Here is a 6000-nt window from a genome sequence, read left to right as displayed (position 1 = left end):
CCAGCTCCGCGGCCGCGCCTCCGAAAGCCGCGGCCCCACCTCGGGGCGGAGCAGCAGCGGCAGGCGCCGGAGGGACCGGAGCCGGAGCCGGGGCGCTGGGAGCTCGGCGGCCGGGCCCCGCTGCGCATCGGGTGAGTGCGGGGCAGCCGGGATGGAGAGGGGGATTTCTTGGGGGGGGGGGGGCGTGGGGGGGTTGACCCCTTTGGGGGCGCGACAGAGCCCCTGCAGAGCTCGTCGCCCGACGAGGGTGGGTTCGGGAGAGGGGAGGGCCGGGGGGGTGTCCCCCCTCCCCCCCCCCGCCCCCCCGCCGGGGTCCTTGTCGCCTCTCCCGGGTGGCTGCAATCACGGAGTTTCGGTAACTCCAGCCCTGTGCAATCCTAGACGGGGCTGGTGAGAGCCGCTTAAATAATGCAGCCCGCTGCCCGCCCCCGGTGGCTCAAGGCACCCGGGTAATCCCACAATAAATTTGTCCGACCTTATCTCGGACGCAGCTAGCGCTGAGGACGGAATTAGGTCCTCAAGGCAGTTTGCTGCCCTGGACACAGGCTGGGTTTGGTGTTTGAGGACACCCTTGGGCCGTGGGTCATCGCCCAGAGCCCAAGGAACCGAAGGGGGGAATCTTCCCTCGCTTCACCGAGGGATTTTGCTGGTTGCCTTTAGAAATCCTCTCCCCTTTGGCATAACCGCGCTGTGGAAGAGATGTACCTGAGGCAGCATAAACGTAAGCAACCGTAATTCCTGCAGTGGCACCGGGTTTGCAGCTGGTCTGCGTGTGAGGCGGCGAAGGTCCCGCCTGGGGAGCGGCTCCTCCAGACGCCGGCAGCAGGGCTGACCGCAGCCCAAACTCCGCAGCGCCGGGGTCGCGGCGTTGGGGATGCTCTTGGTTGGCTCTGCTGGCAAGAAAACAGGTTCTTGCTCCTAACCCCGCTTAGTTATCGTGGGAAGGTCCTTCCTGCGCTGTGCTACCTCTGCTTGAGGAGGGTGTCTCAAGCTACAGGGGAGGAGAAGAGAAGGTGGCTTCTCGTCATCGTGGAGGAAAGCACGAGGTTCGCAAACCTGGAAGTCGATGACCTCGGTTTGAGCCCTCCGTGCTCCTGGAGAGCTCGGGGAGCCTGGGGAGGAGCGGCCCAGGGGCTGCCCTAGTGCTCACCTTGACCCCGGCTGCCTCGGCACGGCTGCCCCGAGCTGGCCGCTGCCGCCGGGCGCCCCGCTCCTGATGGAGAGGGGCCCGGAGCCCGTCGGGCAGAAAGCAGGACGGGCTTTCCAGTCTGGAGCCAAACTGAAAGTGGAGCGGTTGTGTTGTTCTGGTGAAAGACACGCTAAATCTTGACTAGGAAGAGCACCTTTTCTTTTATGCTTTCCTGGCTTCATCTCTGTGCTAAGGGTTTGCTCAAAAACTCCGCGTGATTCTGAAAACACTCTTCTTACATTAGAAAATACTCTCAGTACATTATTTTTATGGGTTTTGCTTCATGTTCTGAGATCTCTTGTGAGGTTAAAAAGCTTATTTTCCTTCTAGCTGGAAGACACATATGAGGGTTTCATAACAAAAATAAGCTGTAAAGTGTTGAACTTCCGATGTCTGTGCTGGATGTGATGAAACACTGAGATACAACTTTTTCTTTTTTGCGTGTGCAGGCTGCCCATTTCAGACAATGTCTTGTTGTTGAGTCCTTCAGTGCTGGAAAAATGACCCTGTGTGAGTGTGCTGGTACCAATTGTACCGGCTCCTTGGTGCTTCTGCATCGCTTCTGCAGCCACTTTGTCAGGACCTCATTTTCCCTTGGTTTAATAATTTATAAAATGCCTGTTGCCTCTAGGCACATTTCATCCAGTAAGAAGAAAAACATCAACCAATGTTTGCTGGAATAATGGTTACAGAGTCTGAGGCTGACAAATAATGAAGCCTTTGTGGGTGAGGGGATGTCTCATTTTTGTCTTATGTAAATTAGTGAAAAAGCAGGGTTTGTGCTAAAAAGTCTTCAGGAGACGTTATTCCTTTCTTATTTCCATCCTTAAAAATGTCTCCTGCTCTCTGGAGATGAAGGGGGGTTTAACTGTGACCTTCCTTAACCTGATTTTGGGTGTGATTCTCTCTTTTTTTTTTTTTTTTTTTTTTTTTTTTTGCTTTTACCTGCGTCTGCCTCGAGCTTGGCAGCCCTCTGGTATTTAATGGTTGTGAATTACGATAGGAAATTCAGGTCCTTCGTCTTCACAGGATTAACTTCTGTGGCTTGAAAGAGGTCGGTCTCTTTTTGGGCAATAAATGGCCCTCTCAAAGCAGCAGGCCAAATCCTCGGCCAGATCCTCCTGAACCGCTGTCATTAGCTGCACTTTGAATCACTCGTTTTGCTGGAGGGGGCAGACTGGCCGCAGTTCTGCTCGCCTCGTTCGAAGCTGCTAAATGGTGGTTCAGTGACCCGAGTGGGCCAATTGCATCACCAGCTAATTGGCCGAAGATCTTGCCTGATATCAAACAAACCCGCTGCTGCTGTTCTTCGTTCTGAAGCCCTCTCCTGCTCCAGGTGATCCCTCTGGGTTCTGATGCTTGTGGGTTTTTGTTGGGGCATTGGAAAAGGGACATGACAAACTCTTCCCGTAGCCGTATCTGTGAGGGGTCCACTCCACCTTCAGGAGGTTTTGCAGGTGTTGTCCCTTAAAAAAGCATCAAAATCGTAATGTTCCAGCTTGCCTTCCCCTGCTTCCCCTCCTCTTCCTCCTCAGAAGGTGGCACTGCTCACGGGGAAGTGATGTCCCCAGGAGGGGGACTCGGCTCTCCACCGAGCCTGGCAGAGCTGAATTTTGGAAGGAGGCGAGAGCACGATAGCGGGGCCCCCCTCTTCACCTCGCCGTCCCTGCTTTGGCAAAGCCCTTACCAGGAGCGACGTGCCTCTGCCCCCAGCCCTGCTGGCACGCGTGGGGCAGCGGCACGGCCTCGTGCTGGGGACGTGGCTCAGGATCAGCCCGCGCACACAGCGCGTTTCCTTCTCTGCTGCCTGGCCAGGTCCGGGGGACGGTGCGCTCCGCCGGCACTAACGATCAGCCCGACCTCGCGTCTTGTTTGCTCATTGAAAATAGTTCAGGGCTGGCTTCCTCTCTGCTGGGAGGCTGTAATTGCAGGCTGCTGGCAGGTGCAGAAGCATCCAGGCACTGCACGTTCGGCCACGTTGCCTAAAGAGCTGCAGGAGCGAGCCGGGATGTGTGAAAGGGGTCAGCTGCTCGCTTTTTGCAAGGCTCTGAGTTGAGTTACACCACCTCCGAGGACGGCCTTGCCAGCTGGCTCATCCTTCAGGGATGTTTAAAGAGGCTTATCGCAATCTTACTAGAAATCTGTTGTCTTCTGTTAATCTGCTCGTCTCTCCTCAGCTCCTCTCCACGTGCTCCCTCGCACATTCATCCCGACAGCGCCGTGCTGCCGGCGCTGCTGCCCATCGGCACTGCCTGTGCCGCTCGCCCAAGTGCTCCTGCTTTGGGCATGTTCCTTTGCAGCCTGTCGCTTTTTGCTCCCCGACATGTTTTTCTTTCTATATATATTTATATTTCTATATTTCTAGTAAGAATAAATTATTTTTAAGGTGATGCTGGTGCTTTGCTGGCTGGGGTGGAGGTGAGCAGCCCAGAGCCTGCTGCTGTGCCGGGTCCTGCTGGGCTGCTCGGTGTGAGCCTGAACTCGGCGTCACCTCCTTGCAGGGGCAAGTACAGCTTCCAGAGTAACGCGTTTCTTCTAATGGACCTTCTCCTTCCAAGCCTCACAGAAGCGTGTAAATACTGTGGTTAACAGAGCCCCGTCCACACCTAGAAAAAAACAAATAGCTTTAGGAACACTAAGCCTCGATACCGGTATGAAGCAAACAAATGGTGTATCATTTGGTGTGGATTAGGTGAGCTGCAGGGTTTCCAGCTCTAGAGGCCAAGGTAGGAAATGACAAAGCCTTTGACAAAGGTGGCTTGGCCATCCCTGCTTTCAGACACCGCTCCCGAGTCCTGATGCAGGTACCGCCGCTGCCGAGAGCTGGGAGCGGTGTATCTGCCTTCCCTCTGCTCTTCCTCCAGCATAACACACTGTTTGCTCTCCTGGAATATTGCTAGCTGGCAGGGAAAGAGATATAATTTTTTTTTCCAGAATAGTCAGCTGATTTAATCCCATGGGAAGTGGTTGGAAAGCAGGAGGCAGGTGGGTGGGCATTCCTGCTTCATGGCTTTCCGTAATTCCAGGAGGAGAAGGATAAAGCACGAAGTGCAGTTGTTGGGTACTCTTTTCTGTTTGCGTTTGAAAGAGCTCGATAGGCTGTGATTAATGAGGCTAAATAGAACTTTGATAAATGGTAAACTCAAATGAACGTTAAACACAAACGGCTGTATAAGGCAGCTTTTGCTTGCGCGCCCAGCACGGACTGTAGGCTCGTGGTAGCGCTGCCTGGCTCGGATTTGGCAGAGCGCGTTGTGCCGGCCGTTCCCCTGTTGTACAAAGAGGGAGGAGAAGGGAACGTGTGTCCGTGTAGGGTGGCTGTTGGGCAGCAGCTCCCGGCCAGGTGGGCTCTGTGCAGACCCTCCTGCAGGCAGCTCGTTCCTTCCCGGCCTGGGTTAAAACAACACTGCCAAACTGGGACCGTCGGAGCTGCGTCCCGGAGCCCCACCTGTCCCCATATCCAGGCTCTAATTAAGGATGCTCTAAAAGCAGCAGGCCGGCTGTGATGGCCTTACGGATCAGAACCGTTGGCCTAATCTATTTTTAAAGTGAATTAAACTAGAAAAAGGTACTGTCACTCTAGAGTAAGAAGCCACCTGGGGAGTTAACCCAGAATAGTTGCTCTGCTTTGAATTCGCACCCTATCTCATTTCAGAATAATGTTTCTTTCCACATATGCAAGCTCTGTAAGCACAGAATACAGGACATGATTTAAACAAGTTCACCCGACAGCTAGGAAAAAAATCTTATTTTTCCCGAGGTCTTCTCTGCATTGCCTCCTGGCGATCCGCACACGCTCCTTAACGTAGACATCCTTTGCCATAATGAATCTGCCCTCTTTCTTGCTCTGCCCCTGCAGAGATCTGCGCTCCCTCTCCAGCCCCACGCTGTGGTTTGTTTTAACATCCGGAGTGCCAGCTCCCCGTAGCAACCTCTCCTCTCCTCCCCTGTCGTCTGTCCGGCCTTTGTGCTGCTCGCACGCAGGAACGAGCATCTCGAGCGCTCCTCTCCGCAGGGAGGTGGCACAAAGACCTCGTGCCAGGCTGGACGGGACCTTATTCCCTTTAACCCAGGAGGCGATTTGAGTCCCAGGTAAGACACAGCATCAGGTGCCCGGATCCCAGCTGGGGCTGATCACCTGAGCTGCGTTCAGGTGCTGGCCGTAAATAATTTGCGCTGCCGGAGCGACTCGCTGCTCTGCCCTGTGCTCGTCTTGCGGGGATATTTGCGTGATGTTTTGAGTTGCGCTGAGACACTCTGCTGTTACGCTGCTCCTTCGGATTTGTCAAGCTCAAGTTAAATGTATATAATTTTAACATCTCATGATTCTTTGGGGGCTGACTCATGTTTTTTTGGCCTGAATGAATCATAGCTCTTGAACTCCATTGCTAAATTCATTATGCAACAATTACAGGGTTGGAAATGCCACCCTAAGTGCACACAAACAAGCTGGCAGCGATTTTCCCCTCCTTTTCTCTCACCCCGTGTTGCCAAGAGACCTCCCCTGTGAGTTTGCTCGTTAGCTCTTGCCTCCGCGCTGCAGGTGAGGGGCTGCTCAGCACCCTGCGCCGTGGGGCTTTGCCCTCGAGCCGGAGGGGGCAGGAGCTGCAGGTCCAGCATTTTTAGGAAGGATGAGAGGAGGCAGCTAGGAGGGAGGGCTGGAGACGCACAGTTTCACTTACCTGTGCCAGCTGCCTTAATTTTGTCCCAGCTGCCACGTGTGACATTGCGGTACAGTGATGGCACCTCTAATGGTCTGTATGGGAAAACCCCAAGGAGGAGGCACTGCAGCAGCTCCATGCAGCAATGCT

The 6000-nt window shown here is 54.4% G+C and overlaps 1 protein-coding gene across 2 annotated transcripts in view; it reads left to right on the top strand.

Moving 5' to 3' along the window:
* The window catches only part of PPP1R16B (protein phosphatase 1 regulatory subunit 16B), a 55412-nt gene continuing 49412 nt past the window's right edge, over nt 1-6000 (top strand). The window contains exon 1 of one of the 2 annotated variants that reach the window (XM_040575623.1): nt 1-131. The gene's annotated coding sequence lies outside the window, so the exon portion shown is untranslated. Of the gene's footprint in view, nt 132-5001; nt 5282-6000 lie in introns of those variants that run through there. The other variant, XM_040575627.1, reaches the window with a different exon arrangement.

Source organism: Cygnus olor, chromosome 16, assembly GCF_009769625.2.
Source record: "Cygnus olor isolate bCygOlo1 chromosome 16, bCygOlo1.pri.v2, whole genome shotgun sequence".
Lineage (NCBI taxonomy): Eukaryota > Metazoa > Chordata > Aves > Anseriformes > Anatidae > Cygnus > Cygnus olor.
This window is presented reverse-complemented; position numbering and strand designations above follow the sequence as displayed.